Below are 25,545 nucleotides of genomic sequence, written 5' to 3'. Positions count from 1 at the left end.
TTCCAAAACTCGGCCTGTTAGCGCCGTGAGTTCATCCACACGGTTGCTACGCACGACGGACTCTTTTCAAACCACACTGGGACGGTTTAGTAAAGACAGGAGGGGATGTTTTCTCCTCTCTGGGACAGTTTAGTAAAGGGAGGGATGTTTTCTCCTCACTGGGACAGTTTAGTAAAGACGGGAGGGGATGTTTTCTCCTCACTGCGACGGTTTAGTAAAGGGAGGGATGTTTTCTCCTCACTGGGACGGTTTAGTAAAGACAGGAGGGATGTTTTCTCCTCACTGCGACGGTTTAGTAAAGGGAGGGATGTTTTCTCCTCACTGGGACGGTTTAGTAAAGACAGGAGGGATGTTTTCTCCTCACTGGGACGGTTTAGTAAAGGGAGGGATGTTTTCTCCTCACTGCGACGGTTTAGTAAAGGGAGGGATGTTTTCTCCTCACTGGGACGGTTTAGTAAAGACAGGAGGGATGTTTTCTCCTCACTGGGATGGTTTAGTAAAGGGAGGGATGTTTTCTCCTCACTGGGACGGTTTAGTAAAGAGAGGGATGTTTTCTCCTCACTGGGACGGTTTAGTAAAGGGAGGGGATGTTTTCTCCTAACTGGGACGGTTTAGTAAAGACAGGAGGGATGTTTTCTCCTCACTGGGACGGTTTAGTAAAGACAGGAGGGGATGTTGTCTCCTTACTGGGACGGTTTAGTAAAGACAGGAGGGGATGTTTTCTCCTCACTGGGACGGTTTAGTAAAGGGAGGGATATTTTCTCCTCACTGGGACGGTTTAGTAAAGACAGGAGGGATGTTTTCTCCTCACTGGGACGGTTTAGTAAAGACAGGAGGGATGTTTTCTCCTCACTGGGACGGTTTAGTAAAGGGAGGGGATGTTTTCTCCTCACTGGGACGGTTTAGTAAAGGGAGGGATGTTTTCTCCTCACTGGGACGGTTTAGTAAAGGGAGGGGATGTTTTCTCCTCACTGGGACGGTTTAGTAAAGGGAGGGGATGTTTTCTCCTCACTGGGACGGTTTAGTAAAGACAGGAGGGGATGTTTTCTCCTCACTGGGACGGTTTAGTAAAGGAAGGGATGTTTTCTCCTCACTGTGACGGTTAAGTAAAGACAGGAGGGGATGTTTTCTCCTCACTGGGACGGTTTAGTAAAGGAAGGGATGTTTTCTCCTCACTGTGACGGTTTAGTAAAGACAGGAGGGGATGTTTTCTCCTCACTGGGACGGTTTAGTAAAGGGAGGGATGTTTTCTCCTCATTGGGACGGTTTAGTAAAGGGAGGGGATGTTTTCTCCTAACTGGGACGGTTTAGTAAAGGGAGGGATGTTTTCTCCTCACTGGGACGGTTTAGTAAAGACAGGAGGGGATGTTTTCTCCTCACTGGGACGGTTTGGTAAAGGGGGGGATGTTTTCTCCTCACTGGGACGGTTTAGTAAAGACAGGAGGGATGTTTTCTCCTCTCTGGGACGGTTTAGTAAAGGGAAGGATGTTTTCTCCTCACTGGGACGGTTTAGTAAAGGGAGGGATGTTTTCTCCTCACTGGGACGGTTTAGTAAAGGGAGGGATGTTTTCTCCTCACTGGGACGGTTTAGTAAAGACAGGAGGGGATGTTTTCTCCTCACTGGGACGGTTTAGTAAAGGGAGGGATGTTTTCTCCTCACTGGGACGGTTTAGTAAAGGGAGGGGATGTTTTCTCCTCACTGGGACGGTTTAGTAAAGACAGGAGGGATGTTTTCTCCTCACTGGGACGGTTTAGTAAAGACAGGAGGGATGTTTTCTCCTCACTGGGACGGTTTAGTAAAGACAGGAGGGGATGTTTTCTCCTCACTGGGACGGTTTAGTAAAGACAGGAGGGGATGTTTTCTCCTCACTGGGACGGTTTAGTAAAGACAGGAGGGGATGTTTTCTCCTCACTGGGACGGTTTAGTAAAGGGAGGGATGTTTTTCTCCTCACTGGGACGGTTTAGTAAAGACTGGATGGGATGTTTTCTCCTCACTGGGACGGTTTAGTAAAGACAGGAGGGGATGTTTTCTCCTCACTGGGACGGTTTAGTAAAGGGAGGGATGTTTTCTCCTCACTGGGACGGTTTAGTAAAGGGAGGGATGTTTTCTCCTCACTGGGACGGTTTAGTAAAGACAGGAGGGGATGTTTTCTCCTCACTGGGACGGTTTAGTAAAGACAGGAGGGATGTTTTCTCCTCACTGGGACGGTTTAGTAAAGACAGGAGGGATGTTTTCTCCTCACTGGGACGGTTTAGTAAAGACAGGAGGGGATGTTTTCTCCTCACTGGGACGGTTTAGTAAAGACAGGAGGGGATGTTTTCTCCTCACTGGGACGGTTTAGTAAAGGGAGGGATGTTTTCTCCTCACTGGGATGGTTTAGTAAAGGGAGGGATGTTTTCTCCTCACTGGGACGGTTTAGTAAAGGGAGGGATGTTTTCTCCTCACTGGGACGGTTTAGTAAAGACAGGAGGGGATGTTTTTTCTCCTCACTGGGACGGTTTAGTAAAGACAGGAGGGATGTTTTCTCCTCTCTGGGACGGTTTAGTAAAGGGAGGGGATGTTTTCTCCTCACTGGGACGGTTTAGTAACGACAGGAGGGATGTTTTCTCCTCACTAGGACGGTTTAGTAAAGACAGGAGGGATGTTTTCTCCTCACTGGGACGGTTTAGTAAAGACAGGAGGGGATGTTTTCTCCTCACTGAGACGGTTTAGTAAAGGGAGGGATGTTTTCTCCTCACTGGGACGGTTTGGTAAAGGGAGGGATGTTTTCTCCTCACTGGGACGGTTTAGTAAAGACAGGAGGGGATGTTTTTTCTCCTCACTGGGACGGTTTAGTAAAGGGAGGGATGTTTTCTCCTCACTGGGACGGTTTGGTAAAGGGAGGGATGTTTTCTCCTCACTGGGACGGTTTAGTAAAGGGAGGGGATGTTTTCTCCTCACTGGGACGGTTTAGTAAAGGGAGGGATGTTTTCTCCTCACTGGGACGGTTTAGTAAAGACAGGAGGGGATGTTTTCTCCTCACTGGGACGGTTTAGTAAAGGGAGGGATGTTTTCTCCTCACTGGGACGGTTTAGTAAAGACAGGAGGGGATTTTTTCTCCTCACTGGGACGGTTTAGTAAAGACAGGAGGGATGTTTTCTCCTCACTGGGACGGTTTAGTAAAGACAGGAGGGGATGTTTTCTCCTCACTGGGACGGTTTAGTAAAGACAGGAGGGGATGTTTTCTCCTCACTGGGACGGTTTAGTAAAGGGAGGGATGTTTTCTCCTCACTGGGACGGTTTAGTAAAGGGAGGGATGTTTTCTCCTCACTGGGACGGTTTAGTAAAGACAGGAGGGATGTTTTCTCCTCACTGGGACGGTTTAGTAAAGGGAGGGATGTTTTCTCCTCACTGGGACGGTTTAGTAAAGACAGGAGGGATGTTTTCTCCTCACTGGGACGGTTTAGTAAAGAGAGGGATGTTTTCTCCTCACTGGGACGGTTTAGTAAAGGGAGGGGATGTTTTCTCCTAACTGGGACGGTTTAGTAAAGACAGGAGGGGATGTTTTCTCCTCACTGGGACGGTTTAGTAAAGACAGGAGGGGATGTTTTCTCCTCACTGGGACGGTTTAGTAAAGACAGGAGGGGATGTTTTCTCCTCACTGGGACGGTTTAGTAAAGGGAGGGATGTTTTCTCCTCACTGGGACGGTTTAGTAAAGGGGGGGATGTTTTCTCCTCACTGGGACGGTTTAGTAAAGGGAGGGATGTTTTCTCCTCACTGGGACGGTTTAGTAAAGACAGGAGGGGATGTTTTCTCCTCACTGGGACGGTTTAGTAAAGGGAGGGATGTTTTCTCCTCACTGGGACGGTTTAGTAAAGACAGGAGGGGATGTTTTCTCCTCACTGGGACGGTTTAGTAAAGGGAGGGATGTTTTCTCCTCACTGGGACGGTTTAGTAAAGACAGGAGGGATGTTTTCTCCTCTCTGGGACGGTTTAGTAAAGGGAGGGATGTTTTCTCCTCACTGGGACAGTTTAGTAAAGACAGGAGGGATGTTTTCTCCTCACTGGGACGGTTTAGTAAAGGGAGGGATGTTTTCTCCTCACTGGGACGGTTTAGTAAAGGGAGGGGATGTTTTCTCCTAACTGGGACGGTTTAGTAAAGACAGGAGGGATGTTTTCTCCTCACTGGGACGGTTTAGTAAAGGAAGGGATGTTTTCTCCTCACTGGGACGGTTTAGTAAAGACAGGAGGGGATGTTTTCTCCTCACTGGGACGGTTTAGTAAAGGGAGGGATGTTTTTCTCCTCACTGGGACGGTTTAGTAAAGACGGGATGGGATGTTTTCTCCTCACTGGGACGGTTTAGTAAAGAAAGGAGGGATGTTTTCTTCTCACTGGGACGGTTTAGTAAAGGGAGGGATGTTTTCTCCTCACTGGGACAGTTTAGTAAAGACAGGAGGGGATGTTTTCTCCTCACTGGGACGGTTTAGTAAAGGGAGGGATGTTTTTCTCCTCACTGGGACGGTTTAGTAAAGACGGGATGGGATGTTTTCTCCTCACTGGGACGGTTTAGTAAAGACAGGAGGGATGTTTTCTCCTCACTGGGACGGTTTAGTAAAGGGAGGGATGTTTTCTCCTCACTGGGACGGTTTAGTAAAGGGAGGGATGTTTTCTCCTCACTGGGACGGTTTAGTAAAGACAGGAGGGATGTTTTCTCCTCACTGGGACGGTTTAGTAAAGACAGGAGGGATGTTTTCTCCTCACTGGGACGGTTTAGTAAAGGGAGGGATGTTTTCTCCTCACTGGGACGGTTTAGTAAAGGGAGGGGATGTTTTCTCCTCACTGGGACGGTTTAGTAAACGGAGGGGATGTTTTCTCCTAACTGGGATGGTTTAGTAAAGACAGGAGGGATGTTTTCTCCTCACTGGGACGGTTTAGTAAAGACAGGAGGGGATGTTTTCTCCTCACTGGGACGGTTTAGTAAAGACAGGAGGGGATGTTTTCTCCTCACTGGGACGGTTTAGTAAAGGGAGGGGATGTTTTCTCCTAATTGGGACGGTTTAGTAAAGACAGGAGGGATGTTTTCTCCTCACTGGGACGGTTTGGTAAAGACAGGAGGGGATGTTTTCTCCTCACTGGGACGGTTTAGTAAAGGGAGGGATGTTTTCTCCTCACTGGGATGGTTTAGTAAAGGGAGGGATGTTTTCTCCTCACTGGGACGGTTTAGTAAAGGGAGGGATGTTTTCTCCTCACTGGGACGGTTTAGTAAAGGGAGGGGATGTTTTCTCCTCACTGGGACGGTTTAGTAAAGACAGGAGGGGATGTTTTCTCCTCACTGGGACGGTTTAGTAAAGACAGGAGGGATGTTTTCTCCTCACTGGGACGGTTTAGTAAAGGGAGGGATGTTTTTCTCCTCACTGGGACAGTTTAGTAAAGGGAGGGATGTTTTCTCCTTACTGGGACGGTTTGGTAAAGGGAGGGATGTTTTTCTCCTCACTGGGACGGTTTAGTAAAGGGAGGGATGTTTTCTCCTCACTGGGACGGTTTAGTAAAGGGAGGGATGTTTTCTCCTCACTGGGATGGTTTAGTAAAGGGAGGGATGTTTTCTCCTCACTGGGACGGTTTAGTAAAGGGAGGGATGTTTTCTCCTCACTGGGACGGTTTAGTAAAGACAGGAGGGATGTTTTCTCCTCACTGGGACGGTTTGGTAAAGGGAGGGATGTTTTCTCCTCACTGGGACGGTTTAGTAAAGGGAGGGATGTTTTCTCCTCACTGGGACGGTTTAGTAAAGGGAGGGATGTTTTCTCCTCACTGGGACGGTTTAGTAAAGACAGGAGGGATGTTTTCTCCTCACTGGGACGGTTTGGTAAAGGGAGGGATGTTTTCTCCTCACTGGGACGGTTTAGTAAAGGGAGGGATGTTTTCTCCTCACTGGGACGGTTTAGTAAAGGGAGGGATGTTTTCTCCTCACTGGGACGGTTTAGTAAAGGGAGGGATGTTTTCTCCTCACTGGGACGGTTTAGTAAAGACAGGAGGGATGTTTTCTCCTCACTGGGACGGTTTAGTAAAGACAGGAGGGGATGTTTTCTCCTCACTGGGACGGTTTAGTAAAGACAGGAGGGGATGTTTTCTCCTCACTGGGACGGTTTAGTAAAGGGAGGGATGTTTTCTCCTCACTGGGACGGTTTAGTAAAGGGAGGGATGTTTTCTCCTCACTGGGACGGTTTAGTAAAGACAGGAGGGGATGTTTTTTCTCCTCACTGGGACGGTTTAGTAAAGACAGGAGGGATGTTTTCTCCTCTCTGGGACGGTTTAGTAAAGGGAGGGGATGTTTTCTCCTCACTGGGACGGTTTAGTAAAGGGAGGGATGTTTTCTCCTCACTGGGACGGTTTAGTAAAGACAGGAGGGGATGTTTTTTCTCCTCACTGGGACGGTTTAGTAAAGACAGGAGGGATGTTTTCTCCTCACTGGGACGGTTTAGTAAAGACAGGAGGGGATGTTTTCTCCTCACTGGGACGGTTTAGTAAAGACAGGAGGGATGTTTTCTCCTCACTGGGACGGTTTAGTAAAGACAGGAGGGGATGTTTTCTCCTCACTGGGACGGTTTGGTAAAGGGAGGGATGTTTTCTCCTCACTGGGACGGTTTAGTAAAGGGAGGGATGTTTTCTCCTCACTGGGACGGTTTAGTAAAGGGAGGGATGTTTTCTCCTCACTGGGACGGTTTAGTAAAGGGAGGGATGTTTTCTCCTCACTGGGACGGTTTAGTAAAGACAGGAGGGATGTTTTCTCCTCACTGGGACGGTTTAGTAAAGAGAGGGATGTTTTCTCCTCACTGGGACGGTTTAGTAAAGACAGGAGGGAGGACGGGAGGGGATGTTTCCTTGCCACTGTTTGGCGGGAGGGGATGTTTTCCTTGCCACTGTTTGGCTTAAGGTTTTTCTCCCACTAGGGGAGTTTTTACCTGCCATTGTTTATGTAATAACTGCTCGGGGGTCATGTTCTGGGTATGGGTCTCTGTAAAGCGTCTAGAGACAACTCTGTTGTATTAGACGCTATATAAATAAAATTGAATTGAATTGAATTGAATGTTTTCTCCTCCATGCCGCGCTGATGCAGCTCCAACTATCCGCTGTTGGACCATGCCCCTATGCTCATGTGAACTCTGGGCTTATAGATGTATCTGAACATTTTGTGAATGTGTATATTCAACTTTGAAACTGCTCAGCCGAAAATCGGCTATAATGTGCCTCCTAAAATGGCCGCCTTGTCAGAAACTACAACCCCCCAGCATGCCTTGCGGGATGGGGCGGCGCCTGAGAGCAACGCGCACCCAATCCCGAGAGAGGCACTGATGACGTCACCGCAGCGCGCGTAGGATCAAAATGCCGCCGCTGCCCTTTTTTCTCTCTCTTCTCTCCAACTTTCATCGGTGAACAGCTGGATCTTTGGCTCAGGACCAAGATCCCATCTCCTTTCTCCCCCCCGGCTGGGGGCAGGAGTAAGGCCTGCAGCGGACCGGGCCTGCGGGGCCCGCCCGTTGGACCCGCGCTCCGCGGAGCCGCGATCCCTGGAGGATCCCTCCGGCTCCCATTAACTCTTGGTCTCAACTTTTCATCCGGAGCTCCGGCTCCCACCTCACGTGTCCCCGGTCCCTGGGAGCTGGAAAGGGGAGGGGAGCCGCTTCGAGGCTCGGCCCCGATCAAGGCTGAGCCCCCATTTCCTCTGTCCTAACTTCTCTCTCTCCGTTCTGAGTTTCTCTTGGAAGGATTCTCCGGTCAGCCTGCCCAGATCAAAGCGCGACGCACCCCGCCGCCCCGTCCGGGGCCACGCGCTCATCAGCCCAACGTCCCAGAAGTGGACCGGCCCGCGCGCACCCGAGACGACGTGGTAGCCTCCGGGCTGGGGGGGGGAGCGCCGGCTACTGCCACGCTGCACCACCGTCCCCTTTTGATTCCAGAGTCGGGAGGAGGAGCGGGAGAGGCGGGAGACCTCTTGGATTGAGGACTCCGACCAAAGACCCGGCAGGAACCCCTGATCAGCAACCTGATGAGACTCAGGAGGCGTGAGGTTTTGAGGCCTGAGTGTATTAGTTTAACTTGGAGTGTTTCAGAGCTAAATCTGTGTTCAGAGCTGAGATTGCATCATCATCATTGTTATCATTATCGTGTTTGATTATTTGGTAGTCGTTGTTCTCTGCCTGTCATTCGCGTTTGAAACGCCCGTGTTTGCCATCCGGCCTAATCAAAACGTGGCGTGGTCGGGGCTGGGCCATCTTTAAATACCACAGAAGCCCCGCCATCTTTAAATGTTTTGAACGGTGGATGTCCGTTGATATCATGTTGTTATCGCTTGATTTCTTTTTCATTCCATGCATTTAAGTTTCATTTCATTTCTATTGATGTTTTCTGGTTAATTAATGGTTTTATAATAATGTAGTGCACCATCAGGATTTATTTGGGTATTTATTTACATCTGCTTCGATACCCGTATGTAAATAAATTCTGATTGATTTCTAATGAGTGGTTGTTGTTGTTTCATGCAATTTTGGTCCCAACTGATTGTTTGAACAGAGCCAGTGTTCGAATCTCACCCTTCAATTATATTATACTATACTTAAACCTTAATCATCTGAGACTGATTTTCTGCTGTTAAGTTATCATTTTTCCCTGGATTAAGGCCCCGGGGTGGTGCCCCATACGAGAATTATTATCATTTTGATAATTCAATTTGATAAATAGTCGACTTTATTAATTATTAATAATCATTAATAAAATTATTAATAGCCTTCGATAACTGATCAGCTAAAGCTCCGCTGTGGCACAACACCGCTCAGTGCAACACGCGTCAGCGCAGCCGAGCTTTTCTCTTCCAGAGCTGAGAAACGTCACCTAGTGTTGCTTAAATGTGGCCATATGAAATCAATCACTATCATCCAAACAAAGTCAAACAAGACTATATGACGTCATATTTCTAAAAGTAAGTGAAAGTGATGCAAAGTAAAGGAGGAGAGGATGAAACGCAGTGATGAATTGCAGTCCCTACACCTACAATTAGTTGTAATATAAAGGTGCTCTAAAGGGCCTTATCCCAGTTAAAACCAGGTAAAAACCAGTTAAAACCAGGTAAAACCAGTAAAACCAGGTAAAACCAGGTAAAACCAGCTCATCCTGGTAAAACCAGGTAAAACCAGGTAAAACCAGCTCATCCTGGTAAAACCAGCTCATCCTGGTAAAACCAGGTAAAACCGGGTAAAACCTGGTAAAACCAGGTAAATCCGGGTAAAACCAGTTAAAAACAGCTCATCCTGGTTTGAAATGACACTTTTTATGTTTGTGCCACTCACTGCTTAGTAACTGTTTAATAAATACAGTTTTGGTAAATTTGACTTATTCCCCCTTTTTGCATGAAAGTTTAAAATGAGCATATATTAATGCAGTATGAACAAGAATGTTTTAATGTAGACATATAGAATCATCATACTGGTCTGATTGTAGCATCAAAGTGTTAATTCAAGGCTACAGCAAAATATCGAGATATATATTATGACATGACATGGCCTGAAAATATTGAGATATTAATGGATATTAATATTTGGCCAAGAATCCAGTTTCCTGATATTTATATTTACTTAATTTCTACGCCGGGGAAATACACGAAGCAAAGCTTGAAGGCTTACAAAAGTCTTGACGCTTGGTCCGACTTCAAGGCAGGATTTGTTGGTGAAATTAAAGTGATGATGACACCGAGCTTTATGATTTGACCGTTTAACGTTAGCTACCCAAAAATCCAACATTACCTGATACAGAATGGGAACCACAAATCCACGTTTCGGTGTCTGGAATCCAGTTGTTGCTGTGAATTGCAGCGATCCATTTGTCTCTTAAGCTTATTTTTCATCAGTCTGTAAAACGATAACTCCGATTTCTTGCTGAATCTATGAGTACAGTCGATCACACAACAGCTCTTTCCCATTTTAGCTGTTTTCAAGTTCTCAAACTGAAAGTTTACGCTGACACTCAGTCTTTCTGACACTCAGTCTTTCTGACACTCAGTGAGTGTAACCCGCTGTGAAGTTGCATCTGTGACGTCATGCGCATTCCCTTGATTAAGAACTTATTTTGTCTTCATGCTACATTATAACCCTTTGATTGCCTTTGTGTTGAATAGAGCTACACTTGATGTGTGGATCACCATTGTGTGGAGAAAAAAGAGAAAGACTAGGTGGGTGAGTGCTGCTCTTTGCTTTTCTAAACTGCTGCTGCAGTCATGAGGACTGTGTTTGAGGAGGCTGCGTCTGGCCTGAGAGTGCACACAGAGGCTCATTGAGAGGGCAGGGGAGGAGAGGAGAGGAGAGGGAGGAGAGGAGAGGGAGGTGAGGAGAGGAGAGGAGAGGCGTGTCTCAGCGGGACTGCAGTGCCAGCTCCTCTCCTCCTCTCCTCCTCTCCTCCTCTCCTCCTCTCCTCCTCTCCTCCTCTCAGACTCCCAACTGGGGCTTCAGGCTCCAACCACAAGGGGAATGCAAACAGAGCTGATGCTGCTGCTCCTTCAACAGAACAGTGCAATACTGTGAACACATTAGCATTCACTACGCTTTTTATTTTTAAAGAAAAGTCCTTACTCCTTACGCTACCGGTAGTTACTGATTTTGCAAAAATGTAGAACACGGTATGTGAGCAACTGCACAATTTCGAGTATGCACAAAAATATCTGGAAAGTGTATCAGTGAAAACAAGTCACCGGTCAAGCTTGCATTATGTATCCCATAATACAATGGGACAGCCGTCATGTGACCAACATTCAGTGCTGCTGTAGCATAACTGTTTTTATGGTGGCCCCTTTACCAGTCCACAGTGGACTGACTGCACAGTTAGCAGTACGCCGTCTTGAAAACAGCCTCGGTTTGGGTTTAACGTTCATAAACTCAGGAGGTGTGACGTTCTGAGCAAGACAAAGGTGCTATCCAGCTAGCACCATGTGACGGGGAGTGCAGGCTCCTGGATTTCTGCACGGGGAGCCATTTCAGCGAAGCATCAGGATTACAGTTTTTGCTGCTTTCCTTTCTAAAAAGTGTGTCCAAACGTGCCCCTCGTGAGTCACGTGAGTCCCGTGAGTCCCGTGGCTCTGCAGGAGCAACACTCAACTCCTGGACTCATTTTGCAAAGTAAAACTGCAAAAGGAAAAACGAAATCATTTCTGCACAACACAAAACAGGGTTGTACATAAGAGATGCCTGTTATTTGAATTGCAATAAAACAATAACATGACAAATATAATAATAATAATAATAATAATAATAATAATAATAATAATAATATATTACATTTATATCTCGCTTTTATTTAGGACACTGAAAGTGCTCACAATGGTCCATTATTCATTCCCTCCTCATTCATACTTGGTAGCGGTTAACTACATTGAGGCAGACTGATGGAAACGTGGCCCCCAATCCGCGCCATCGTCCTCTCTGACCACCACCTGAACATTTACACACCAGCCATGCCTCATTGAGTGCGTTTACATGGGAAGTTTAATTCCTCTTCAATTCAGAATTAAAGTTAAATCTGATTTAAAATGAGTAAAAATTACCATGTAAACTAATTCCGAATTAAACTTAATTCCGAAGTAAGTGGCTGGTTTATTCCGATTTTAAATCCGAATAGAATAACTACGCAATCATGTATACACTCATTCCTCTTTAAATTAATTCTGGTCAGGAGTTTGCATGTTCTCCCCGTGTTCCCTTGGTAGATAATGTGAGCTACCCTCACAAAAACATGCATCAGTCCTGGGCTATACTGCCCCCTCTGGCCAACCAGTGAACAGATGGGGTGGAGGATCTGGCCGGAATAACATGATCCTTCCACGCGCTACGTCCGGCCAGAGAAACCCCACCCTGTCTGGTGAAAAGAAGCTGCTGCTCACTCCTCAGGTTAAGGAGGAGACCTGAGCTCAGTGCAGGAACTCCTGGGGTTGGTAGAGGGAGCAACGCCCAGGACTGTAGCTTAGGGAGGGAAAAAAAAAATCAGGGATAAAAATATTTAAAAAAAAATAAATAAATAATTAATAATTCCGGTCTTTCTTTCTGCTCATTCCCTCGCCCGTCTGTCTCCATGACGCTTATATTCCGCGCGGTTTTCCTAACAAAGTTTCAAGATGGCAGCACGCAGTAAACGCTGGTCAAGAGCAGAGACCATTTATTTAATAAATAGAAATCATTAAAAGCTTTGAGGAGCATGGTAGGAACCCTGCCACACTAAAAAACTACACATTTTTACGGCTTTGACTGCTTTACAGCATACGTCACTTCCCCCTCCTTCCAGATTCGTAGTGGAGACCAAAGCTGGGCGGGGTGTGGAGCGCAGAGCTCCGCAGAAGCTGGTAACCCGTTGCTGTGTTGTAGCTGCAACAGCTCCACGCTTTCCTGCTTGGAGGCAGAACCACGGAGGCCGAGAATCTGAGATAACAAAGAGTCGTCGGCTCGGTTGGATCGCGGCTGTAACGACCAAACATAACCTTCCACAGTAAACCACAAACACTCATAACGACCAGGGTCGGATCATTCACACGGGTTTTATTCCCACTTCTCCAGCTAAACGCTTAACCCCAATCTTCAGATAAAACTAGTTTGTTGAGGAAAAAACATTAACTCTATTTGTAGCTGCAGAGGAAAAAAATAATCTCACGAGGAAAACAAAAGTATTGCTCACGCCTCGGAGCCTCTTCAGCATAATATAGCATTAAAAAAAAAAGAAAAGTAAGAGTAATACAAAACATGTACTGTATGTTGTACTATTATACTAATTTATTGAAACACATGGCGAGTCAAACATTTACCAAAGAAGCTGCCAAACACTCCTAAACAAGGTAGCCTAAGACGTGGGTTGTGCAGAACTGCGCCAGTAAATCCTCATCGGAGCTCCACTCTTTGATAGGGTTTCATATGAACCCAAACCGTTAATAATCATTATTTTCTCCATATACCGCTCCCTGGCTCCCTTGTTTAAGGTATCCCGGTAAATTCCAGTTCCTTTCCAGCAGTTTAACATCTTTTTTTTTGCGTTCCGTCTGTTCACTTGGTGAAACAGAAAAGTAGTTTGGAAAGTCCGTCCCGTCTTCATTCGCAATCAAAACAAATGCACGGGGACAGGAGTTTTCCGGCAGTACGCGCTGGTGCTCATGGGAAATGTAGTGTTCTTTCTGGTAAAGCACTACCGCTTTTGTCCAAAGGAGCCGCCAAACTCAACAAAAGCTGAAAGTTACATTGTGCTGCTTTAAGAGGAATTGGATAAAGCCGATCAAACGTGTTTTCCATGTAAACCTCAATTCAAAATTACTATTTCCACGTAAACTCGAAGGAAAATAGTTTAATTCTGAATTATTTAATTCAGAATAATTAATTCAGAATTTAAAAAAAACATGTAACCGTGGACATTGACAGATGACTGGGGGAGAAGGGTTCCAACCACCAATCTTTCAATCATTGGACGACCCGCTCTACCACCGCCAAAATCCTGACCAAACTTAAATCATGGATAAAACGTGTCACTCACAAAAGGTATAGGGTTTAGTGAAACTGTTATGCAGCGTTAACTTTGTGTCAATGACAGACTGTTTCACAGTCTGAGCTCTGCAATCTACTTCAAAAGGGAAGAGCAGTTCCTCCCGGTGTCATTCTGGGGCTGGACCTTACTATCAAACGTAGTTCCTTCATTAAGCCGGAGTCCATCACAGGGACACGGAGCCAAACAACCACAAGCCTTCACACACTCAGTAAGAGTTCCCAGTTAAGCTGTTAAGCATGTTCTGGATGGTGGAGGGACCTTGGAGCACTACGAGAACATCCCCACGCCACACACACAGGGGCTCCACCCGGGAACCTTCATGTCAGAAGGCCACAGTGTTTACCAGCAATGTTACCAGCTTCTCAGCTTCAAATTCACTTCTCCATTTCCATTTCTATTTATAAGTATCTCATAGCTTTCGTTTTTGTCCATCCTGTAGTTTCTTGTGCTGCCCCCCCTTTTTTCTCTTTTGTGCATGTTTGCAGGCCGGAGCCTCGGGAGCTGCGTTCTGGCCTGCGGTCGCGGTCCCGGCCCCCCCCCCATCCCCGGTCACCCCGTTGGTGCTTCCACCTGCCTGCCTGCCTGCGCCCCCCCCCCCCCCTCCTCCCTCTGGTCATCCCGCTGCTGCTTCCACCTGCCTGCGGTCCCCCCACCCCCCTCTATTCATCACGCTGCTGCTTCCACCTGCTTGCGCCCCCCCCCCTCTGGTCATCCCGCTGCTGCTTCCACATGGCTGCTGTGTGCTGCTGACGTCCCCAGTCTGGCCTTCGGCAGGAGGGTCCCCCCTCATGATTCAGGTCCTGGTCCAGGTTTCTACCCCCCTTATAATCCAGGTCCTGGTCCAGGTTTCTACCCCCTTATGATCCAGCTCCTGGTCCAGGTTTCTACCCCCTTATGATCCAGGTCCTGGTCCAGGTTTCTACCCCCTTATGATCCAGGTCCTGGTTCAGGTTCCTACCTCCTTATGATCCAGGTCCTGGTCCAGGTTTCTTCCCTCCTAAAGGGGAGTTTTTTCTTGCCACTGTTTGGCTTAAGGTTTTTCTCCCACTAGGGGAGTTTTTACCTGCCATTGTTTATGTAATAATTGCTCGGGGGTTTATGTTCATGTTCTGGGTCTCTGGAAAGCGTCTAGAGACAACCTCTGTTGTATTAGACGCTATACAGATAAAATTTTATTGAATTGGAAATTCCAACTATTGAACAAAACAGGCAAGATTATGTATTGGCTCCCGAACTATGTGAGCACGAGCCCCTTTTGTTCCTCCTCAAATGACTCGGGTACCTGTGGATCAAAAATATCAGCTGCAAGGGCAGCGAGGCCGACTACTCGGTAAACCATACTGCGCCACGTGATTCGACGGGAGAGCGAGCCTTTCCTCCACTGTGAATACTCAGTGTCCTTTAAACAGATTACCGTATTTTTGCAACCATACGGCGCGCCATGTGGAAAGGTGCAGCCTCAGTTATGTGTGTCATTTCTGTATTTAAAACACACACACACGGCGCACCGTATGAAAAGGCGCCGTCTACACACACACATGGCGCGCCGCCTTACAACAACACACACACACACGCATACAAGTGTGGGTATTTAAAAATGAGAGTTTGATTGTGCTTTATTTAAGTTATTACAATCATTATTGCATTAATCAAACCCCTCACCCTCCGTTTCTGCATTAAACAGCTGCGCTAAATCAACTGTGCCAGTCCCACTTTCCTCGCTGTCAGAGTCACTTTCCGTGCCATGCGGCCCCTCGGAAATGATGCCGGCTTTTTCGCTTGCAGCCTTACTGCTGCGCGCGAGCTGCGCGCGAGCTGCGCGCGAGCTGCGCGCGAGCTGCGCGCTCGGCGACGAGCACGGGCCGGGCGCGCTCCGGTGCTCTGAACTCTCAGCTGCAGCGCATTAGTTAATTTGTTTATGGGAGTTAAATAGAGGGACTGCCAACAGTTCGTCGCAAGTTCGTCCTGACTATGTTAGAGTATGGTTACTGTTATTTATTTTGTTTTTTTTATTTTAAATAACAGTAACCATACTCTCTAGCTGTTCTCCTGGTCTCAATGCGATCGGGCTGCAGATGAAGCCCGACGGGCCGAGTCCTGATACCTCCCGGAATAACAGCAAGCGCAGCGTTCATTTGTTTCACTTCTTCTTTCACATCGGCTGTCAGACGGGCAGCATAGAGTCACAGATCAGCAGTGATGGCGATGTGTGAAAGAAACCACCGGGTCTCCTCACATACACCTGCCTCACTCTTTCATCATCCCTTCATCCTTACATAGACCTGCCTCAGCCACTCTTTCATCATCCCTTCATCCTCACATAGACCTGCCTCAGCCACTCTTTCATCATCCCTTCATCCTCACATAGACCTGCCTCAGTCACTCTTTCATCATCCCTTCATCCTCACATAGACCTGCCTCAGCCACTCTTTCATCATCCCTTCATCCTCACATAGACCTGCCTCAGTCACTCTTTCATCATCCCTTCATCCTCACATAGACCTGCCTCAGCCACTCTTTCATCATCCCTTCATCCTCACATAGACCTGTCTCACTCTTTCATCATCCCTTCATCCTCACATACACCTGCCTCACTCTTTCATCATCCCTTCATCCTCACATAGACCTGCCTCAGCCACTCTTTCATCATCCCTTCATCCTCACATAGACCTGCCTCAGCCACTCTTTCATCATCCCTTCATCATCACATAGACCTGCCTCAGTCACTCTTTCATCATCCCTTCATCCTCACATAGACCTGTCTCACTCTTTCATCATCCCTTCATCCTCACATACACCTGCCTCACTCTTTCATCATCCCTTCATCCTCACATAGACCTGCCTCAGCCACTCTTTCATCATCCCTTCATCCTCACATAGACCTGCCTCAGCCACTCTTTCATCATCCCTTCATCATCACATAGACCTGCCTCAGCCACTCTTTCATCATCCCTTCATCCTCACATAGACCTGCCTCAGCCACTCTTTCATCATCCCTTCATCATCACATAGACCTGCCTCAGCCACTCTTTCATCATCCCTTCATCCTCACATAGACCTGCCTCAGCCACTCTTTCATCATCCCTTCATCATCACATAGACCTGCCTCAGCCACTCTTTCATCATCCCTTCATCCATCCAGCCCTTTTCATTTGCCTTAGTAACTACGCCCATGCTTCTCCCTTTAACGTTCTCATGCTGGCCTCAATTACGTCCTCCTTACAATAACACACTGGGCACTGCGTCATTGGGCGTGCGGCACAATTTGAAAAAAAGATAAGACGTTTATATGCGCCTAATGGTCGCGAAAATACGGTACCTTGAGGCGTTTGCTGCAAAACCTGGTTTAACCTTTCATGGGTGTATACCAGCAACATGAGAGAGTGACACTTTTAATTCATTCATCTAAATGTGAAGATCTGGCACTGTTAGTTCCTATTACAAATGTTCTATGTTTGGGTTTTAAACTATTTGTTAGTTTGGCTAAATGAAGACGTGGCCTCGGCGCCTGTAGTTTGCAGATGGGTAACCTTCACTACTCACAGACATTTGGGACTCAACTTGTAAGAAAATAATAGACCAAATAAAGAATGTGTCCATGGTTTCCCCCTGACCAGAATACGGGTTTGTAAGAAATGCAGTGGATCCTTTTTAAAGGATTTTTTTTAAATCACACAATTAATAAAGAAGGAAACCAGCAAATTATGAGTGAAAATAAATAGTTTGCTGTGGACAGTTATCACACTGTAGGGATGATAATCTTTTAAACACACTCACCTAGACGTTGCAGTCTGATTGTGGAGGAGGAGTCTCCCGACGACACGCAACAGAGCTGCGGGAGAGAAACACAGACACTTTCTAAAGTCAGCCAACTTCCAGTCCCTTCCTTCCTCCATGGGAGATCTTCTTGTTCAGTTAGGACGGAGATAAGTTGTGTATGAAACACACATTGAGAAATCCAGGGGTAGCAGTTTAGGAGGTTGTTCCACTCGCTGGTTTAAGGTAGAGATGCACCCATCGATCGGCAACCGATCGGTATTGGCCCGATAATGGCCGGTTTTGATCGGAGATCGGAAAATAATAGTTCAGAGCGGCTGATCAGATGACGTTTACAACAACAACCCGCCGCCCGCACGGGCGTTCCCACAGCTCAGACCCAGGTCTCCTAACGGGGCGTCGGCGTCATGGGAGTTTTACAATGTCAGAATATGACAGCAAATTTGCAGTTTGCAAGGTGTGTCCAAAGTAGATTGTACGAGGAGGAATGTTACAAAAGAATTTCAACACAACGAAGCTGATAAGACATTTGAAAGTTTTTCACACGAAGGAGAATATTGAGTTTCCAAAGTTGGCTGCAGCTAAGGCAGAGAAAGAAAAGGAGGTGCAGCCACGCTGCTACCTCACCTGTAACACCTGGAACAGAGACTTATAAACCACAGTAAGAAAAATAAAGAACTACATCGTGAGGTAATGAAATATGCTTTGCTCATCAGCCGTTTGTTGTTGTAGCAGACATCAGGTTTAAACACGTCGTTAGCTGCTTGGATCCTACAGTATAAACAGTCCAAATCCTCACGCAGGACGACAGTTGTGTCAGTCGCTTCACCAGTGACATGTGGAGTTCTAGTGTGAAGAGTTTTGCTTCACTCACAAGAGTTTCCTCACACGTGGCGGATGCTATCGCTAAAGCTTTCACAAAGCTTAATAATTCATAATTAATTTTCATTTTCATATTTGAAGATTTAATTCCTCTTTCCACAGGAAAACTAAGGTTCATAGTTTACAACTTGTATCAACTTTTAGAGAGTGACATGTCTGCTGTTGTCTGTGTTGGTCACATGTTGTACATAATTATTACCACAGGAAAGCTTAAGCTAGTAAACTACACTTACTCTAAAAGTCTCTACAGGGTGAAATATTGCTCATTGCCTCAGCCTGAAATAAAACAGTCAATTCATGAGACTTTCTCATCTCCTAATTTTTATACCTAACACTACAATGTCAGTGTCGTGTACATGAGACAACAATATTGACGAATCTATGGATTTCACACTGTGATCGGTGATCGGCAATATCAGGATCGGCAGATACTGATTTTGGAGATCGGTTATCGGTGATCGGCCCTCAAAGTCCTGATCGGTGCATCTCTAGTTTAAGGCCAAAGCCTCCTTTGTGATGAGTGAGACCGCAGGAAACCAAGAGAACAGAAAGACTGCCCTTGGGAGATCCTGCCAGACACCAGCCCAGCAAGGACCACATGCCCTATCTCCATCATCTCCCCTCCTCTCATCTCTCCTTTCATCTCCAAGTCATTATAAAGTGTAATGTAAGAAAGACTGATGAATAATTCAGAAGACTCCCCTTTCTGATAACACAGAACACCCAGGCTACACATTTTTCTCCAACTAAACAAACAAACAAGAAAAAAAAACTGCATCAACACTGTTAATTAGGTTTTCATAAAGGGGTAGTTTATAGTGTCTGCTGGAGGTCTCATCAAGCAGCTTCCCCCTCAGTCCAGGCCGTTTCAGCTCCAAGGTGCACATTCACACATGATTTCCAAAAACAACTTCTAGGTTAACGGAGCCTGATCCTGCTAGATCATGTTAAACTGAAATGGGATTAGAGGTGTTGAGCATCTGCCTGCTCACTCTGGCTTTTAATAGTGGATAATCTGGCGTGGCTGTGCCATCTTTTGTGCACCTGGCCCTGCGATCTGTGTCAAGAAGCTGGTTTGCAAAAACAGCAGGTCAGCAAAGTAAAAAGCACAACAGGCCTGGATGGCCGCGCTTCCGGAGTGTTTACTCGCAGGCGATGAGCTTTGATTTTCCGTGGCTGGCTTTTGAGAAAATAGTGAATTACTGAGACTGTCGAATTTAGCAGGTGAGGACGACTGGATTCACAGAATGAGGGCAACAAATAGAGGAAAACAATCGAAGGCGACTCAGCTGCAGCGGAGAAGAAATGCACAAAAGCTTCTTAAAATCCCGTCAGTCTCCCTCTCTGGGATTTGGCACCGGCAAGGCCATGTGAGGATATGTGAAACACCACCCTTTCATCTGCCAATGTGGAGAGGCCTGCACTCAAGTTCTTGTGTGTAGGTGGGGGATGTAAACACTGTGACACACATTTAAATCTTCACAGAAGCATTAACAAATCTGGCGATGAGTGAAGGTTTTTTTTTTTTTTTTCAAGAAATGGAGGCCCAAGTGGCTGTGTTCCTGCAGACACACCATCACCCTCAGTCGACTGTCAGTAACACAGATGCGGACAAACATCAAAGATGAGGAGTGATGTAGCTGAGAACGGGGCTGGAAGCTCCCTCGGCTGTGCTTCCTGTTTGATGTTTGGTTATTCCAACTGAGACGAATCACACACAAGCAATATTGGGGATGAGGAGCGGAGGCGTTGGGCCGGAGGTGGGGGAGGGGATCGAGGAGGAGGGGAGCTCCCTTCCCAAAAGGGCCTGGTAGAGAGGATGTGCGACATGTATTCCTGAGAGCAGGCAAATACAGGGATCCTTGTAAAATGTGTGCCAGGCTGCCTCCACGCCCAGCCAGAGGAAGCCCATCACAAACCCTCCGTCTCTGGAAGCCAACTCTCCGTAACGCTCTCCCCTTCAGACTGCCAGTGCTCAGGACATTCATGACACTTTCCTAGCTGCAACCAAAACAGTCCACCGTGTTTCTGTACTGGTTCAGGCAAAATGCCACCTTCAGCACAGAAACCGTGTTCAGAAGGCTGCTGTTCTACGAGTCATCTCCCAGATACGAGTGCTAACCCAAACACACAAAACAAGTGAGAGCTGCTCCAAGAGACGCCTCATACAGATCCTGTGAAGTCAGCACCAGACAACCCACACAGCAGCACACCGCGTCATGATATTTGATATATTTGCTTCAATGGGACGTAGAAAATTGAGCCCGTTACTTCCACAGAGCGCCAGGCCCTGAAAGCACCGTGTCAGCTGTTAAAAAGACATCTCCTTCTACACGTCTGCTAACTCCCACCACTCAAACACGGCCGGTGTTTTAGCTCACCTTGCTCCTGTTGCCTTTCCAGTCATCCAGAAGATCTGAGAGCTACTCCCAGCAGAGGGAAATGTAAGGCACCGCAAGGGACACAAAAAAAAAAGAAGAAAAAACTGAAAAAGAGAGAGCCCAATTATACATTTCTGAATTGCAGCTGCAGATGAGAGCGTGTTCCCCTTGTTGAAAGTGTGCTCACTTTGCCAGTATGATGAGGAAGCAGGTTTCCTCTATGCTGTGGCTACAGCAGGCTTGTCCTTGGGCATGTGCATTGTGTGTGCGCGTCTGTGCTGTCTGCAGAGGCTGCCATGTCTCCCATTGTTCCAGGGCGAGTGAGGGAGCCTTCCTACCCTGATAGATCCTGCCTACTATAACAGCTGTGGACCAGCCCCCACCTCCCTGCTACTCTCCTTCTCCCTCTCCCCTCCTCTTCTTCCTCCTGCTACAATTCCTGCCTCTCCGCCTGTGTTGCTGCTAAACATTAACCCCACAGCTGCCGATCTGAGCCATAAAGCAGAGGAGAGGGGGTGGTGTTTCGAAAGATACCCTACCATGTAGTGGAAAAAGCTATGTCATAGAGAGGATATCCGAGCGGCCAGTCCAACCGAGAGGAGTTCTGCACGGGCCCATTCAGCGCCCTAGAAAGAAAGCAGGTTCTGTGCTAAGAGGATTGTCATTCTCAATCACAATGGTAAGAGGTGTGTGAGTGACGAAAATGAGGGAAAGAAAAAGTAACTGAAAATCAAACTGAATTCAGAGCAGGATGCTGAAACTTGGAGTGCGTAGTTTAGCACATAACACGGAAGAAAACTGTAGAAATTGCCAAATGCAATCCATTTAAGATCTAGAAACACTGAAACCATTATTGACAGACACTGAAGGCTAAGTTCGGATTCAGATTCAGGCTGACTCAATGACACATAAAATTCATTTTAATCTAAACGCTAAATTCATATCAGCCAGTGAATGTTCTGCATTGTTACACCCCTAGTATGACAAGTACCTCAAGTAGGAGGGGCACTAAAGAAAATCCAGTTTTAGGACATTTTGCATCACGTAGGTCTTCACTTTAGATAAACCACATTCTGAAGGACTAACAGCCAGAACAAGAGAAGTCAAACTGAAAATCATCCACTACACAGCAACTATTTATATATAAAAAAAAAATGTCTTAACCCAGATGGCTGCACATTGTCGTGTGAAATCTGCATAACTGCCTTGATTTGTGTGAATAAATGTTTCACCAGCAGCTTGTTGTCACAATCTGTGTCTTGTCTGAACTGACCAGCAGCATTGAATATTTCCCAACCCTGCATCTTAGTGTTCTTTATCTCTGCAGGTTCTCACCCCCGTGTGACTCATCTGCTGACCTTGTTAATGAAGCCACATCATCCTTGTACTCCAGACATACCAGGCACTAAACAGAGTCTGATGACCAAATGACTGAGAGCCAGAGAAACAACAGCCAAAGGAAGAAACATGAGTTGCATGACCAGACTGTAGAAGGATAAACAATATAAAGATATAGTGGCGAGAGGGACACAGTCCTCCACAATAGCCAGCCTTGTGATTTGGAGATGAATGGGTTCGTCCTTTATGAAAAACAACACATCCTTGCAGCAGCAGCTGTAAGTTATTTCACAAAGCAAATACATACACTTGCTGGCCTCTTCATTAGGTGTAGCTAATAAAGAGGCCAGTGAGAGTACGTTCTGATTCAAATGTTGATATTTTGTAATCTGATTTGAATTGAGCAGACAAAGTGTCCTGACCTGAATCAACTGTACCCCACACCAATTTCTATAGGCAAAACCAAATGCCCGAGGGTGCCCACACGAATGTCAGTTCATCTCCAATCTCAGCATAACGGTCCACCCCATTTGGTGAGTATAGAACTGTCCCAGATTTATAGAGAAATCCCAGTTACCAAGACACAATTGAGACTTGAGACCATGATTCGTTGTTCCCAGGTAAATGCTGACAATAATAAATCCCATATGGACAAATCAGAGGAAAACCAAAGCCGTAACTTAAAAAGAAAAAAACGTAAAGAAAGATGTTTGCCAGCATAAAACTGCACCGGTCATCATCAACAATCAACCACAACAAAGAAAAAGTACTAACAGAGAGGCCAAGTTTCACATCTAAAATGACCCAGATCAAAGGAGATCGTGTCTAGAAAGGATCTATCCTCTAATTACTGACACATGTAGGGGGCTTTGTGGGGCTCAAAAGTTCTTTGAAATGACCATTTCATTTCCGTCCTTCAATAATATTTGGAGTTTTCTGAAATCAAGGTGCAAGGTTTTTTATTTGCCATTTGTGCATAAACCAACAGTCCAGAGATGTTGGAGGCCCTGTGCAGCGCACTCTCAGAATCAGCAGTTTAGAAGATAATACACTATATTAGAAATACAAAATATAAAAAAAAAAAAACCCATAAAGGTGGCAAGTGTTGGGACAAATTGTTCTGTAACTGTTCAGTTCAAAAAGATGGCCAACACACAGTCAGAGTTCAGGGGGCCTGGGCACTGGGCCGGGCAGACAGACCAGGAGGGTGCCCGTGTGCCCGTGCAGGCTCTGGAGCCGCCAGCCTGCAAAAAAAAAGAATAAAAAAAGCAAAAAAAAAAAGCAAAAGACAAAATAAATGCAGCCTCAACAGGGCACAAGCCAGTGTCCTATTTGTGCCGGTGTTCTGCCATTTTTTGCTGCTTTGCCAAAACCTAATGGTTTTCTATCTTTGCAGAGCTACAATTTTTGTGTTTTGTTTTTTTCTGTATTTTACTCCCTAGCCCACTTCCTTGTCTCTTGCCAGGCCGTTATTGTGAATAAGAATGTGTTCTTAATGACCTGCCTGGTTAAATAAAGGCCAATGACTGAATGAATATCAAATAAAGCGATAGAATTGTTTTTTTTCTCTTTATCGTATAATGTTCACAATGTGTAATGCAATTCATGTCATGGGTAATGTATTTTGATGGATCAAATACTCAACATCCCATATTATCCATTTTACATCGTGCAAGAAATGATTGACGGGGCAATCAAACTTTGAAAATCCACTGTGCGCATACACAGAACCACAAAGTAGCATTTCTCTGCAGGTAGCAAAGATTGGCAGAACACCGGTCCCAAGCCCGGGTAAATGCAGAGGGTAGTGTCAGGAAGGGCAATTGGGTTAGCATACTGTGGAGAAGATAGATGAACCGATATGATGACAGCATAGTTTTCTAAGCGTTTCGGGGGTTTGACCCCCCAAAATTCAGACTACATTTCAGTCTGCCCAGCTTAGTGGGCCTCACTAAATCCGGCCCTGGCCTGAGCAGAGTCCCGGGCGGTGGCCTGAGCCAAGACCTTGGCTCAGGCTGAAGTGCGAGCAGGGTCCTTGGTCGGGGCCTGGGTGCAGGCTCAGGGGCAGGCAGGTGTCTGGGTGCCAGCTGAGGTGCGAGCAGGGTCCGTGGAAGGACCTAGGTGCCAGCTGAGGTGCGTCCAGAACTGCCACTGGAAAAGGGACGGCTGCATCTGGGACCACCACTGGAACAGTGACAGGTGCGTCCGGGACCACCTCGGGTACAAGGACAGGCTGGGGTGCGTCCGGGACCACCTCGGGTACAAGGACAGGCTGGGGTGCGTCCGGGATCACCTCGGGTACAAGGATAGGCTGGGGTGCGTCCGGGACCACCTCGGGTACAAGGACAGGCTGGGGTGCGTCCGGGACCACCTCGGGTACAAGGACAGGCTGGGGTGCGTCCGGGACCACCTCAGGTACAAGGACAGGCTGGGGTGCATCCGGGACCACCTCGGGTACAAGGACAGGCTGGGGTGCGTCCGGGATCACCTCGGATACAAGGACAGGCTGAGGTGCGTCCGGGACCACCTCGGGTACAAGGACAGGCTGGGGTGCGTCCGGGACCACCTCGGATACAAGGACAGGCTGGGGTGCGTCCGGGACCACCTCGGGTACAAGGACAGGCTGGGGTGCATCCGGGACCACCTCGGGTACAAGGACAGGCTGGGGTGCGTCCGGGACCACCTTGTGGACCACCCAGCTGGAGCCGCGAGCGGCTGAGAAAAAAACAGCCCGTCTACATCCCTTTTTTAATTTTCTCGACAGCCACCAGGTTTATGAACATCTGCACCTCAGAGTTGGATCACCAAACAGACGTTTGTGCTGTATAATAAAATCGCCGCGAGTCGCCTCGCACTGACTCCCGCTTCCTGATTCAAACGTTTGACGGCCCCGCCCCCCGACCAATCAGGGGCCTGTAGTTTGATGACGGCCCCGCCCCCGACCAATCGGTGGCGAGGAGGGTGGTGACCTCAGAAATAGTCCCGGCTCAGCCCTGATAGTACCTCGCTAGAATGGTTACAGAAAAATGTATCGGCTTGGAGCGGCTCTACCCGTCTCAGCCCTAGTGCAAAAGGGCAAAACGGGTAGAACCAAGGTGAAGTGAGTCTAGTGCAAAAGGGCCATCAGACCATGAGAAAAAAAATCCTCTGGTCTGATGAGACAAAAATTGAACTATTTGGCATGAATTCCACACGTCGTGTTTGGAGGAGACCAGGCACCGCTCATCACCTGGAGAACACCATCCCTACAGTGAAGCATGGTGGTGGCAGCATCATGCTGTGGGGGTGTTTTTCATCAGCAGGACCTGGGCGACTAGTCAGGATTGAGGGAAAGATGAATGCAGCCATGTACAGAGACATCTTGGATGAAAACCTGAGCCAGAGTGCTGTTGACCTCAGACTAGGATGACGCTTCATCTTTCAGCAGGACAACGACCCAAAGCACACAGCCAAAATATCAAAGGAGTGGCTTCAGAACAACCATGTCAATGTCCTTGAGTGGCCCAGCCCGAGCCCAGACCTGAATCCCATCGAACATCTCTGGAGAGATCTGAAAATGGCTGTACACCGACGCTCCCCATCCAACCTGATGGAGCTTGAGAGGGTCTGTAAGGAAGAATGGGC

General features: G+C 47.1%; 1 protein-coding gene across 7 annotated transcripts in view; it reads right to left on the bottom strand.

The window, feature by feature from the left end:
- Positions 1-25,545, bottom strand: part of nckap5l (NCK-associated protein 5-like) — a 118,096-nt gene that overhangs the window by 60,297 nt on the left and 32,254 nt on the right. For 2 of the 7 annotated variants that reach the window (XM_061735132.1, XM_061735131.1), the window contains one exon: positions 17,321-17,375. The exons of 1 other annotated variant lie outside the window; for it this stretch is intronic. The gene's annotated coding sequence lies outside the window, so the exon portion shown is untranslated. Of the gene's footprint in view, positions 1-17,320; positions 17,376-20,583; positions 20,948-25,545 lie in introns of those variants that run through there. 4 more of the 7 variants (XM_061735127.1, XM_061735130.1, XM_061735129.1 and 1 more) reach the window with 4 other exon arrangements.

Source organism: Cololabis saira, chromosome 12 (genome assembly GCF_033807715.1).
Source record: "Cololabis saira isolate AMF1-May2022 chromosome 12, fColSai1.1, whole genome shotgun sequence".
In the NCBI taxonomy this organism is placed as follows: domain Eukaryota; kingdom Metazoa; phylum Chordata; class Actinopteri; order Beloniformes; family Belonidae; genus Cololabis; species Cololabis saira.
Note: the sequence above shows the minus strand (reverse complement) of the source record. Positions and strands in the feature narration are given on the sequence as shown.